This window comes from Poecile atricapillus, chromosome 7, assembly GCF_030490865.1.
Source record: "Poecile atricapillus isolate bPoeAtr1 chromosome 7, bPoeAtr1.hap1, whole genome shotgun sequence".
NCBI lineage: Eukaryota > Metazoa > Chordata > Aves > Passeriformes > Paridae > Poecile > Poecile atricapillus.
Window position 1 is genome coordinate 18,527,302 of NC_081255.1, and position 15,257 is coordinate 18,542,558.

A 15,257-nucleotide genomic window follows, 5' to 3' on the forward strand; every position below is an offset into this window, starting at 1 on the left:
CTTTTTTATTGACTCCAGAGGAATGTGGGACAGATCACATAAGAAAAGTCATTACTCCAAATTTAGTACATTTGCCTTTTACTGTCAATTGGCTTATTCTATCATTCATAACTTACCGATTCTCCAAGTGTCATTGCTGCTACTGAGTGCTACCTTGCAGTACTTCCACTGTGACAGAAGCAGGGGCAGGGTTTGATTTGCAGCCGAGTTAAAATTGTCACAGACCAGCCTCCAAACTCAGTTGAGCTTGAGGAGAGATTGCACTGCCAGTGCTTACATTGCAGTTATCCTCTGTTCATGGAGCCATGGGCTGATTCTCATGTGGGATCCAGGTTCAGGATGCCTAATCCCAAAGCCCTTTCTCAGCACCAACTGCCAGGATACAGCCCCCATCTTCTACTGATTCCTGCTCAGAGTTCTGTTGGTTTGTTGGTTTTTTTTCCCTCTCCAATCCCTTCTTGATTTGAGGATGCACCCTGAAAAACCACAAAGCCATCCCATACCCTGAAGTCTGGGGTCCCAAGAGCCACCCTGCAGCTGGGTCTGAGTGCTGCACAGACCTTTGACAGAGCATTTACCCTCAGCTTCAGGAGAGATCAGGGTAAGAAATCGGGGTTTGAGTGCCACAGCTCTGTCTGTACTTGGAAGCACACCCACAATGAAAATGCTTTTCATCAGTCATCTCTACAACAACTGTTGAAAACAGTATAATCTGCTAACATAGAAAACCTAAATTGCTTGCAGACGAAGCACTGAAAAAGCACTTCTGTGATTTAACTCAAATCCAAAATGCATGATTTGACAGCTCTAGTACTTAGCTGCTTGAAGTTTCTGTCAGAATTTATCTTTTCCCTAGTTTGTTTTTCTCTAGTTTCATATTTTAACCCTTCTCCCTCCAGATTTGTGTTTTTGAAACATGATTTTTAAGTGCACCAGATGTTTAAATAATAGCAGTGCACTGGGAATACAGACTTCTAAAATGAATTGCATGGATGCTATGGGCTGAGTCTGGGAAGTTGAAGCAAAGCTTCAGAGCAGGATGAAGAATACAACCATTTCTTAAGCCCACAGCATTTTCCAAGTACTAAAACTTACTTTAATCAGAAGGAAAACACTGAAAGGATGTTTAATCTCATGAGCTTTTTTGTTGTTCCTAAGTGAAGCAGAGCCACATTCATCACTGGTATGATTACAATGAAAGCAGTGCAACTACCTCAGGGATACCAAGAATTTGGCCCAAGTAGATATCTCTAGAGGAGCTATTGACAGCTGTCCCCAAATATTGTTGAGAATATACAGAGCTAAAGCCATCCCAAAAGAAATAGAACTGGCTCCCATTTTTCTGACCTTTGGCTGAACTGGAGCTCCTGGATGTGAAGGCTGCTTTACCTCTATAAGACTTCTGATCATCATTAAATTTTCTTCACTGATCTGTCTGAAAACATCTTCCTAACTGAGGAGCTACGCAGCTGCACCTGGTCTGGCTCTTGCAGCTCTGAGCTACTGAGCCATGCACTTCATGGGATACAGCATCTTATCTAATTTTAGATATGATGCAATGAGTGGGGGTAGCTCACATGAGGCAGGAGGGATGAAGCCCAGCAGCTCGAGCTCAGAGCAAGCACTTTATAATTACTAACTTCTGGTGGAGGATATTAGGACAAAAATCAAGCAGCTTGCTGTCCTCAGGTGGCAGCTGAGGCTGCCCCAGTGCTGCCTCCCAGCCTTCCCCCTCTGATGTTCTCCACTGAAATGCTGTAGCTGGATGAGACACACATACAGGCTTTCTTCTGCATGGGAACCATCTCTTCCTCTTGTTCAAGCACTCACAGAGAGATGGCTTAGTTCAAGTGTTTGGTTTTCTCGGCAGCTTTCTGCCTCTCACCAAATTAGTCTGCTCATAAACAAACTCATGCACAGAATCTCTATATTAGTACAAAGAAGCTCTACTTTTAGGGGAGTCTACTTGCCAGGGCAGTGAGCTCTCCTGACCAGTATCCTGGCTGTACTGGACAGAGGCACTGGTTACATGACCTGCTCCCCTGGCTGACATCCTGCAAAGAGATAACAGGCTCTCAGTGGTGGGCCAACTTGCATCATGCTTTGGCCTTGGATGTTTTGAGAGGATTCAAATCTTTCACTGTCATTATACAGGCTTAGATTGTCCATGTCTATGTTCCCTGCCTCTGAAATTCCACCATGGAATTACCCACCCTTTTGTCCACTGTCTTTAAACAGTTAATTGCACATCTTTTACTGGTAGCAATACTGTATCAATAAATCATATTCTAAAGAGCACAAACAGCACATTCTTAATGAAAATATCTTTTACACATCTAAACGATAAAGTAAATGTTTGAAAAAGAAGTCTCTAAATTTTTTTCATGGTATTTTAAAACAGTCATCTCAAAATAAACAAGAAGAAATGTTTGTTAATCATCTGGAATTTTTAATTTCCTATTTTGCATGGGAACCTGAGTAATCAGACATATGGTATGCTTCTTAGCTGGGAAAGGGTCAGGATTAGAATAGATCCTCAAAATTAGAAAGCACTAAATTACAGCAGCAGTCTTGGCTGCTGAAACTTAAAACAATGTTTTGTGTTAATTGCTGGAACAGAATGACACTGAAAAAACACTACACATCTAAATGATTCCCTGAAATTCCTCTTGATTAACAGGAGAGGAAGTCTCAGGATTGGGGACAAGCTAGTCCATAACTTACCTGCACAGGGGGCTATCTGATACAGACATAGCTGATAATGAACAAAATGTGTTGGTGACTTCTGTATAAACTCAGTAGCTTTAAGGGTTGGGAGATTCCTAAGACAGTAGAGGCTGGTCAGATCAAACTAATTGTATTTTTTGATCTACAGTGCCAATCATCACTGAGCCAGTCAGCAGTGAAAGCATGTCCTGGTGTAAGTGTTCCTGCTGGGTGTGAAAGCGCAGTCCATGGGCCACACTGCTGCTCTGGAACGCACGGCACATCAGTCTCGTTTTAGACTGCTGTTGTTCTTTCAGTCAGGAGGGCAATCAATGGCAGCAGACAGCTCCCAGCATTTTCTGCGTCACGAGACAAGGCCCACGCAGAGGATGAATGGGGACGTGTTCTGCTGCTTATCCATGACACAGATCCAGGCCAACTCACTTGTGCCAGCGGAAGTCGGCGTGGATCGTGCGCTGTGCTTCCTGCGTATTCGTCAGCCACTTAATGCGGAATGCATCTGACCCCACTGTAATTATGTCTGCTATGTTCAGACTTGTCTCCATTTCAGGTAAAAGGGATTTTTGCCACTGTTGTTTTTCAGTTGTTTATTTGCTCCTTGCAGTTCACTGGAATCACTTGAATCGAACTATTGGAAAAACATCTTTGGGATCTTTACAATTTCAGCTCTGGCTACTTGCCTCTACTTCAGTGGAGGAATGGCCAAAAAGACCATGTATTTCATTGCAGTGTTTGGGAAGACTGTTCAGAATAAGCATTTGTGATGAGGGGACATAAATAATAGCAATCTGTGGCCTGCACTATTTGTCAGTCCAATGTCATGCCTATTTAGGCCTCAGCATGCACCTGATATTTCCATTTTTACTCTCACCTTTTCTCAGTTGTCAGTGGTTTGGTCTCCCCTGAGACTACACCAAATTCAGCCAACTCAGTGACTTCACATTTAAAAGTCTCTATCATTATTTCTAGAAGTGCTTTTGTATCCTCCATGTTCTGGCTGTGAGCCATTCACACAGGTAAAATATGATAGTCTGAGGGCTACAGTCTTCCCTTCTCACAGCTGGAGGTGTTTGTGGCAGATGTGATTTGAGGACTTGTCCAAGCAGTCCAGGCTGCATTGCCAAAACTTTCTATCAATATGAACAACTACCACACTATTCAGAATTAAGGCTGCATGTATTTCCATATACATGCATAAAACATAATTTCCATATTCATGCAGCTGAAATAAGAGATAGGGTTGTTTACTATAGTACAAATTTAAGGGGATGAAACATCCATGAAAGCTGTTTTGGTCTAGCCATTGGTTGAAATGGACATGGTGCATTGACTGTGTTCAGCAAGAGGCTGATCATATACCTACACTTGAGAGGTTTAAGACTCAATGCTTCAAAGAACTTCCCCTATAGACTGGTTAATAATAATTTAAGAGACATAACTGTGCATTTTTCTTTGCCTGCCTTCATCTGCTGTATCGTGGTTTTAGAGCACTGTATATGACAAACCTTCCAGGAATCTCAAACACTAATTGAAGTTCCACTGAATCACTAAAAGCAGCTGAAAAACACCATCAGAGAGGCCACACAACTGCATGGAATGTGATGAATTTCCAGGAATAGGATTGTTTCCTGGAGATTATTGTGTAAAATACAAGTACATAGAAGGAACAAAGGTAATGCTGACAATGTCTACACTGCTAGGCTATTTTAGTTTGTGAAAAAAAGAATGAAGAAAATAGACAAGCTGTAAGACCTTTGCTAGGCTAACAGGAAGCCTAGATGTCAAGAGCAGACTCTGAAACAGAGCAGTTCAAAATTATCTCAGCATAAAATATAACTTTTCCATGATTTTATCTTACAAAACCAGTTCCACTTTTAGCTTGAATGGATTCCTAATGGAAAAGTTAAGAGCTCTATATCCATGCTTCCATCCTGCAGTAATAAAAGAATGACTAGGTAAAAGGCAATAATTATATAGAAAAAGGTAAAGTCTGCAGTTCTGAGGAGAAAGGAGAGCAGTGTATTTGGGAGAACACAAGCAACAGGAAATCTGACCATTTATTTTCATTGAGAAATCAGTTCTGCTGACTAGGACCTACTCTGAAGCAGAGGTTATGCAGAGAACTTTCAGAAGAAAGTACCACATAGCATGTGCAAAAATTTGGCCTCTGTATATAACAAAAGCAATCCTTCCAGGAGAGCTTCTTTCTCTTTTCCTTCAAAGAGACTCTGCTCCAGCATTCTGAAGGAAGTCTTATTTAAAGATAAGTGGACTCTTACAAGTACAAAATCTGGTATGGTTTCAACCCTGGAAGTGTTTGCTTCTCAGCTTTATCAAGCAGATCTCAGGTCCTGACACTAGTTATAAGTGAGTGAATTCCGCAGCTTCTACTTATACATCAGACATCAAATTCAGGGGACATTGGGGTTACTGTTCAGTGTTTGTGTTCTTCCTGTTTCAAGTGGTAATTGTACAAAGATGTTTGGCTGGAACCGAAGAACAAGGTATAGCACTTCGTGAAACCAGTTTTCAAATGCTCTCTATTTCTGTTACTTATTTACTTTTTGGTGCAGCAAATAGAGAGATGCAGGAATAAAAAAAATCCCACTTATGTGCATTGAAGGATAAGCAACTAGTCACAGGCAGCTTATCAAAATTTAAAGAACAAGGATATGATACTAGAGTTACTTTTCATATTCACATATTGCAAAGAACAGCCTGTATCCATACAGCTAAACTCCCTTTTTGCCATCAACAGAGCTTCACCCAAATTGCCAGCAGGACACAGTCACTGGTGTCTGTGACCCCGAGTGTGACAGGGAAGGTGCAGACCAGCCCAGAGCTGTGCCATGGATGGACCACACCATGCAGGATGAATGGGGAGCGTGCGACTGCCCAGGTCCACGCTCAGTGCTGCTTTAGCTTACCCGTGCAGACATTTCTGCACGGCTGCAGAAATATCTGCAGGGAAGGAAGGAGGGAGGAGAGGGCAGCAGAGCCACCTCCCTCAGCAGAACCATCAAGCTTGTGCCAGCTCGTGCTATTCATGGAATTTCAGCTCAGCCCTGACAACAGCACTGTATGCCAGATAGATAGACCTCCTCCAGGCTTACACTGGGAAAACACGCAGCACTGCCAGCCCACCAAAAGTGATGCATCAGCTTTGAACAGAGAACGGGAAGGGAATTTTTTTGCCCTGCACCTGTATTTTGCCATTACCTCCACAGCATGTCAGTGGTGTAGCCTTTAGTCCACACATCACAGTACAACTCCCCCACAAAAGGCATCACTGTGCAGAGGTATTGGGCTAGTCCTGACGAGCTGGGAGAGCTGTGTGGCACAGCCCACAGCCCTTTGCTTACAGCCCAGAAATAGCCAAGCTGCATTAGCTGAAAAGGAAGACAGCAATACAGGCAAGCCCATCCAGAATGGAGAGCAGTCTGCATTCCCTCTTCCGGCATGTTTCTTAACAAAAAAATAAAAATTTGTCAATTACTGTTTCTTTTTCTTCCAGTCTAACAAATAAAACCACACTACTGGCTCAAATTCTCTGAATTTGACAAGAACATTAAGTCATTACGAAAAAACAGAAAGACAGGAAATGATGAGCAACTTTCCAGCAGAAGCAACAGCAACAATGAAAATCTTGATTAGTTAAAGCCTTGATAATTACACCCAGGATCACCCAGGCAATCTTGTTTTGTGCCTTTCAATAGATCCATCTTTCTTTTCTCTCTCCCATCTTCAATGTTTATGTTAGATTTTGCTGATAAAGTTAAAAGCTGAAAAGAGATTTGGTATGTATAAATGCACACTTGAAACTCTGATCCATACTCTCACTGAAAGCATTGCTTTCTTCACCTCTTTCAAAGTTCATTAAACGTGGAATGGATTAATTGACCCAGAGGTTACTGCATCTGTAGCAACAAATACAGTTTCTGCAGATTTCTTAGGAGGAAAACTATTTATATCACATTCCCAGAGGTAATTAGGTAAAGCATAAACATTAGTAATGCAATCTCTGTCATTCCTCTAGTAAATCCTGAATGTGCTGGTTGACTTCAAACAAATATTCCAGAAAAGTCTCAGATATACAGAAGGTCCTTCAAGTTGAATGAAGAGAGATAACTGGCTACGTAGGGGAGGAAGATAGTGTTTCCAAAGTGTTCCAGCCAAGAAAAAGCCTCAAAGATTAAGTTAAAACACAAAAAAAAAACTGTAAAAGGGAGGTCACTTTTAAATAACTCGAGTATGAGGAAATCTTCAGGGACACTGATCTGTAGACCAGGCTTCATTCCTTCAGTTGTTTATGAAATGATGCAGTATTAGATTTTTCCTCCTGGGTTTCAGTTTTCTCAGCTTCCATCCAGTTATGAAATAGTTTGTCAGACTTCAGACTGATTGCATGCATCTCCAAGCTAGAAACAGTAAAAATCATCTTCAGGTAGGAATGTAAAGACAGTACCCGTGTGTCTTGAAAATCCTAGGGATCCCCAAGAGTCCTGACACTGATGAAGCACATGTTGAACTGACAGGAGCCCCAGCTACATGCATTAGCTGGAATACCTACAACTCTGACACACAGCTATGGCTCCAGACAAGCTCTATTGTTCTGTCATCTTGGCTTTGCCACTGTTCCCCAAAGCACTCACCAAAAGCTGCCTCATGTGCAGAAAGGCAAAGGCCTTCAGATTTTTTTTTTTTTTTTTTTCTCCTGGTACCTTTAGGAAGCTCTCACTGATAAATTACTACTTCCTGTCCTTCATCTTCTGTTCTGCTGACCTGGAGAGTTGCAGGATCAGGAATATGCCTGAAGATTCAAAGCGTTTTTGAGTATATTCTCCTACAAGCAAGCAACCTTCCTATAATGATGTGGTAGTTGGTGCTGCAGCTGGAGAAGGTGATGTTGACCTCTGGTGACTAGCCAGGGGATACCTGGTGGCATGATCACAGTGAAATGCTTCTGGGAGCAGCTAGCCAACAATTTCACTGAAGCTGGAACATGAGAACAGTCACCCTCTTCCTGGAAGTGAGCAGTTACACATCCCTTCCATGGAATAAAAACACCCAGCTGAAACAAAGACCCCCCAAAAGGCTGCCTTATAGCCTTAAATATGTATGCAGGGAGATTTAACTAGAAGACAACTGCACAGGGCTGCAAACTCAAAAGAGAAAATGCACCCAAAGTGAAAGGACTGAAGAAAGCAGTCCATAGACATCATGATGTAATGGAGGAGAAAATCAGAGGGTGAGGATGCACCCTCTGATTAGGAAAGCACCTTAGCTAGCAGCAATATATTAAATAGATTTCTCAAAACACAGAAATTAAGCAAAAAGTGACAATTGGAAATAAGCAAATAAGTAAAACAGCAGAGGAACACCCCAACTAAACCACTGTCTATTTGTTTGCTGACATAACACAATAGACACAACATTTCACCAGATTGTAATGAAAAATATTATTAGACACCTAAAAATTTGTCACCAGCAACCTATACATTTGATTTTTAAATCTCATGGATTCTACAGAATTAAACCATTTCTTCAATTACATTTGAACATTATGTAGCTTATGTTATATTGCACATTCATAAAATAAAAACAGAAGACAATACATGATGCCTTAGAAAGTTAGAACTTACCTACAGACTCAAAACAAGTGTTTTATTTTCCCATTTATTCAAAAGAAATGAAGAAAAAACACTTTCCAGCAGAGCCATTCAAGATATCTGAAGAAATAAGATATTCAAGAAAAGGATAAACAATAAAAATTATTTGAGGACTAGGAAGAAGAGTACATTTCAACCTAGTGACACAGCCTAAGCAAGATAGTGACTTTAGTGCCCCATGTAGACAGAGATTCCCAGCAAAAGGGAAATTAGGTGAGCAGAGCTTGCTTCCAGGTAACCAATCTGACATGGATTAGAAGTGGGAAGATGACCAGAATTTATATTCCCTCCAGAATTAAGCTCTTTTTCAATGGAAAAGGACTTCTCATTTCCCAAGATGTTTTCAATTTAATACAACTTTTGTAATAGCAACATCAATCTTAATAACTCAGCTTATTTCTCAGCTTGAACTGATTAGCATCAAAACTGGGCAGACACAAATGCACATTCTGAATTCAAATTCATACATTAAAATAAGGAATTCCCTAGTGTTTTGCTATTTGGGTAGTGCATTTGCTCTGCACACAGTGAGGACAAACTGGCATTGCAGCCCCCACATAAGCTTTCCATTCCTGGTTTCTAGTGTATTGCTCCATACTGCAGAGACTGAAACTCAAGGGTGTGTTTGCAGCCAAACCTCAAGGAGCTTAATTTATAATTTGTATTTAATTCATTTAAATGTTTTTTTTTTTCAAGCGTTCTTTGCGAAGCTTTGCCGGTACCTGAAGGCTGCAGGGCTGCCAGGCAATAGCGCCGTCAGGGGGACACTGACGGCAGGGTGCAGTTGCCTGAGGCCGTGGAAAGTACGAGAATGCAGCAGAGATGCCTTATGCAAGTTCCCGGAGCATTTCAAAGCTGAAATAAATCGACATCTCAATGGGAGATTAAAACAAAACAAAACAAAACACCCCAAAACCAAAACACTGCACAGCTTTACAAATGCTTGCTTTATCTTCCTGGGCAATACCTGATCATTTCTGAATGTTTAACTAGTAGCTTAATTTTTGAATCTTTAATTATCATACACACATACCTTTCACATTTGTGTAACTGTTCGTAAATGACTGCAGTCCTTTTGTTAGCATTCCTCAGAATATATTCTCTCTCTCAACTGGAGATGTTCTCAGGATACATTATCATTTTGGGAGGGAAAGGCAAAGATGTGATTTGACAAATACGTCAGATCCCCAGCTGCATAGGATGAATTTTCCATGCTTCACCGGCAATCTGATTCAGTATCAGTACATTCAGCTTACACTAAAAAGCTCTCTGATTTTCTAGCATATTACTTTGGCTGAGAAAAAGTTCAGGTAAATGCTACTCTCTCCCCACTGACCTATGGACTTAAATAATTGCCAAAGAAGCCATTGACTTAACTCGATGAAGATGGCAAAAGTACAGCTGTTAGCTAAACAACTGCTAAGGATGCAAGAAGAAATCTGTTAAGAGGAGACTCAGATCTACAAACAAAGCTTTCCCTCCCAAATAGTATTTTTCCAGTACCCTCTGCCAGCTCAATTCTTTCAACATATAGCAGGCACAGCCTCTAGAATTACTGAGTTTGCCTCCCAATCTGTATGTTTCTTACTCCATGTTTTGTAGTTGGATATGGCAACTATGTAGGTCACTGTGTATTTCTATCTACAGATGACCAAAAATGGCACAGCCACTGAAACAATCAGCCCTACTGTGCCCTTCCCAGCTCCTTCTCTCATGCCAGCACAAGCCTGCATTCTCTTACATACCAGGTTGTAATTTTGTCATCAGCTGGACCCTAAGGGAGAGACAGCAACCACAGTGATTTAGTATCTCCCCGACCTCAATACAGAAGCCAAAGGAATGCTTACCTAAACACACAGGAGATAATTTTCTCTGTCATCTAGAAGCTTTAGGGGACTCCTTTGCCCTACGGAATGATCATTATGATTAAAACTCACTTAGGGGTGGGCTGTTAATGAGAAAAGGCAGTTGAAATCAAATGGCACACAGTTGAAGACAGAAAGTTGTGAAAAATGCAAGAGGGATTTTGCAACTTAATGGAGCTCAAAGCATTATTAACCATAGCAGACTTCTGCAGCACAGCTTTGTTATTTTCTGTTAAAAACCCAAAACCAACCCAAAACAGAACAAAACAGCAGCTTTTATCAGGGAAAATAACCCAAACATCAACTTGTACTCTGCTCCACTTCTGTTTTGAGTCTGTAGTGTCATGGAGCAATACACCAAGGAAGCAAATGACTGAGATCTGAACTGATTAGGCCTGAAGTCTTAAAAGACAAGTTGTCATGCACTATTTGCTACTTCACTGCTGACTCAAGAACATTCAGCTCATGTGCATATTCCATTTCCCCATCTGCTCACTGCTTCAGCTTCTCTCTGGCAGTTGTGCATTTCCAGTACAAACATCTTTGATATATTAAGAACTAAGTGCAGGGCAGCATAAAGCATGCACCACTTTTCATCAAGGTATCAGAAGCACTACTCTATCGACTATTAATCTTTATTTGTGAGCTTAACCTATTAAAAGCTTCCATTTAAAAATAATAAATAGCTATATATTGTAGCCTACTGCAACCTGAAACATTATGCAGAATTTCAGTCTCTTCTGCTATGGAATATGAGGCTCTGTTTATATCTTGGTGGATCTGTGTAAATCTATGGCAATGAAAATCAACCTGTCTTTATAAGGTGCTAGCATTATTAAATCCACCTTGCTATAGGTGAAAGCAAGACTCAGTAAATTTAAGATTTTGTTCCAAAGTTTATCAGTTTTATCTGAAGCAATGCAGGAAAGAATACATTATCAGTTCAGACTGTTTAGTGGATTTATTTATCAAGCCAGCAAAACCACACACAGTTGGCATAAAAACAGATATAAACCAAATAAAATTCATATGTACTTGCCTTTGACATTGTTGCTTGTTTCTAGCTGTTTTTTATACCAGAAAACTTACCTATTTTCTTTTCATGCATATGTCATAATTTATAACCACAGAACAGAAAGAAAATAAATCTTTGTCGTACAAGATCCTTTTACCAAGACATCTTGAAAAACAAGTTGAATTACTTGAAAGAGTTATTTGGAATGGTATGAATACCCTGAACTTCCACTGGCTTTGGGTGGGAGTCAAGTACACTCACTAAGCAGTTACTCAAAAACTCAGCACCTTACAGAATCAATCCCCCGCACAGCCCTGAAGTTACTTCAGCAGTTTTCTTTAATGGGACAGACAGTTTGAAGGAAAAACTATCAGTAACTGTCATCAGCCAGATTAAGGAACTGATTCAGCAGTGAAAATTACTTGCTCTACAACAGCTGGACTAGCTCCTGCTCTAGCTTTTCTCCCCTCTTCAGTTTTCCACCTACACTACACTACACTCTACTGCTTTGACACAGCCACTTTGTCCACCTCATAAAAAGCAATGCCAACTTTGGGTCACCTTAATGCACACTGAAATACAATTCAGCAACTGTTGCTGGAGAACCAGAATCATCCCTAAGTAGCAGAAAACTTTCTACAAAGCACAGAAATTGCTGGCACTGCTCCATAATAGAGCTTCTGTCCCGAAAATTTCAGGCAACCATTGCGGCCACAGTAACTGAGCATGTCTGTTATCTGATAACAATAGTTCAAGACATGCTATTTACAAACTCTTGGAGAGTTGCTTTTAAATCTATCCTTATACTTTCCATTTCTTAATATTTTATTTTAGATAAACATATTTAGTATATTTGTGTGTCCTAAGCCTGTTTAATACCAGATCAGCATTCAGTATCTATGTATGTGCATATATATAGCTATATATATTTTATATATATATATATATATATATTATAATCCATGTAAAGAAGTCATGCCCATTTGGTTGTAGTAATGTACTACAATTTAAAAAAACAAAAACTAAAGAGGCAGCCAAGGATAATTACTCTGCAAGCAAATACAAAGTTGCACCCTAAGCAGTTACCATAAAGGGAGGTACTGATCTTTGTCCTGTTCTACTGGCTTTTGGTGCTTTCCAGACTCTACCAGACTAATTCTGCTCATTAAACCAGCAGAAAACTAGTACACTAAAATGTTTTGCCAGGCTTTTGCATAGAATCAGCTCAGCATAAGGTCCAGCAAAAGCTGAAACAATGGTTAGACTAGAGAGCGAAAGCACAGAGATCAGAGGGACCTCCCCAATGATGATGATTACCTTTAGCTATCACTAGAAAACCTCACCCAACTGTCTCATCACAATTTTATGCATTTCTGCTACTGAGCAAGGCCAATTCCAAATGATAATCAATTCACCATATACTTGCAGGCTAGCTATGTTTGCAATGAAGAGTAATGAGCTACATTCCTTTTTCACCTTGCCATCCGTATAATAGAATCCTGAACCCTGACTTGAGAGATTTTCAGGTTGCATTGGCAGGGAGATTGCACTGACTGACTTTTCTATATACCTCCTGTTACAGTTTTCATCCCTCCACACTTTTCAAATACTTGCTTTACAACTTCTTTTGACAAGAGTATTGGTTCTGGAATAGATAGATATGCAAGTATGAGGGAGGGGAAAAGAAGTAACTTTTATTCAGTGTATTATAAGTAACACTTATAAACAGTAGCAGGAAATATAGAAATAGCATTTTTATAAGAGGAAGAAAGCAATAGCAAGTAATAAATGTACCTGTTTAACAGCAGGCCCGTGAGCACTATAGATTGATACCTCCCTGTGGTAAGCACCACGCTGCCAGACCTGCCTATGGGCAGGTTATACTGCCCAAGAAACACTTCCCAAGAGCCTTGCTGGGCTAAGCAGTAATAATGATCTCTCAGATCTCTCCTGTTACTTGAAGCAATTATTCCTCTCCCCTCTCTCTGCAGGTAGACTAATTTTCATCCTCTTTTCTCCACGTCTCCAAGTGTTAAATGCATATGACTTGCATATCCATATGAGCAGAAAGTCTTTTAGCTGGCTCCTACAAAGCAGAGTGCACATTTGTACAAAGTAACAACAGATTATAGGTTATTAGAAGTCAAAGAGTGAATGAATATTCACATAAATGGAGTAACATAAAGAAGCAACAAGACAAAGATGTAATGGTTCCTTTAATAAACGCACTGGACTGAGATAATGCCTGAACCCTTTCAGATGCCAGTCCAGCCCCAGAGTGGGTTGCTACTGCCCCCTGCATCACCTACGTGTCCTAGCAATGGAGCACTGAGAGAGTCTTCATGTAATGCAGGGATGGAGACTTCTCCAGACAGGAATTCCTGAAACATTGCTGTATCCTGCAAGCATATAGGACCATAGTATCACTGCTTATTTCTTCCCATCAACTACTATTCCCTCTCCCGTGCCACAGCCTACGTTACTATCAGGCTGGAGATACACTGCAGTCTCTGCAATCCCTCTGGGAAATGCACTACTATGTTTGCACATCTCAGCAACTTGCCCACCCATCAAGGCCAAATAAAGTGTGAGAGCTTGATTAAATCACCATCTCCAGAAACAGAGTTCTGCAAAATTCTTCCTAGAAACAATCCACAGGATGATGTGAACTGCCTCCTGCTTTCAGAACTTGCAGCCATATATTTGCTCCCACATTGTTTTCATTAATCCTGGCATTTATTGGGGTAGAAAAGGAAGAGAGAGTTACTTATTAGAAATGGTTACAGAATGAACTTCAGATTACATTCTTGAAGGTGAAAAAGCCACATAACCAAGGAAGTATGTTACCATGATGAAAATCTACTGACTAAAAAAATTAAGCTATTAGAGTGACAATAAGTTGCCATGAAAACAAAATACACAAATCTGTAGAAGCATGAAAAAAGTAATAAAAATCATAATTTGCTTTATTTTACTAACACTATCTTCTCAAAACAGGTAAGCTGCATAAATTTTATTCGTTCTTTCATTTCATGTCCAAGAAGAAAGGGCCACATTTCTGTAGAAGTTACTAGGAAGTTTCTTATTTTGAAAAATAAAAAGCTAGCACTTGAATATGTAACACTACTTGCATCTCTGAGCTTTTTCCCTTGTTTTAAGAACACGGAGTCAAACCCAGGCCTGCAGAAAAAGCCATCAGGTATCATCTTGCATTTCAAGAGAAACAAGATGTTTGAGCTAACATCACATGCAATACTTGAAATACATTCATGATTTACCATGAGCAGCATTATTTATGACAGTTTAGCCACACAACAGCTGTGCATGCCAAGCTGGGGAGAGAAACACTGCCAGCCTGCTTCTCCCAGTACAATTCCAGTCTGCATTTGATACTTACCCAGCTGACAAACATTAAAGTGGGAGACTTGGAAAAGGTTCTGTAACAACAATTAAGAAGGAAGCCCTGTTCTAAATCAACACAAGAACTTCTCTTCTAATCCAGAATATGAAAACTGTTTTGATGCGGGCCATAGTGTTCATTTCCTACTGCCGTTCATTATCTTCACTTTCCTGTAGAACACAGACCTGCTACCACACAGCTGGAGGCAAACTTCTGAGCTTTGCATTAAATGCAACATCTCTTATGAAAAATAAAGAACAGTTCATAGAATTGTAATGCAAACAAAAATTTAATCTTTAAACAAAATGTTCATGATACGGAAGGTCACAATACAAAGTTCTTAAACACAATACAACACAAACAAGTTGAAAAGCCTTTTTTGATTGGAAGTGATTATTTATACAAAGACTAGATGCCAACAATATTATTGTACAAAGTTTGACAGTGGATTCATAAATTGATTCCCTGAAAATTCCCTTGTTTTGAAGAAATAGTGAATATTAAGGTAATGTCTGAAGCGAATTTAAGGAATTTAGAGTTACATTTGTTTCCATCCTCAATTCTAAGCACTTGGATTAGGT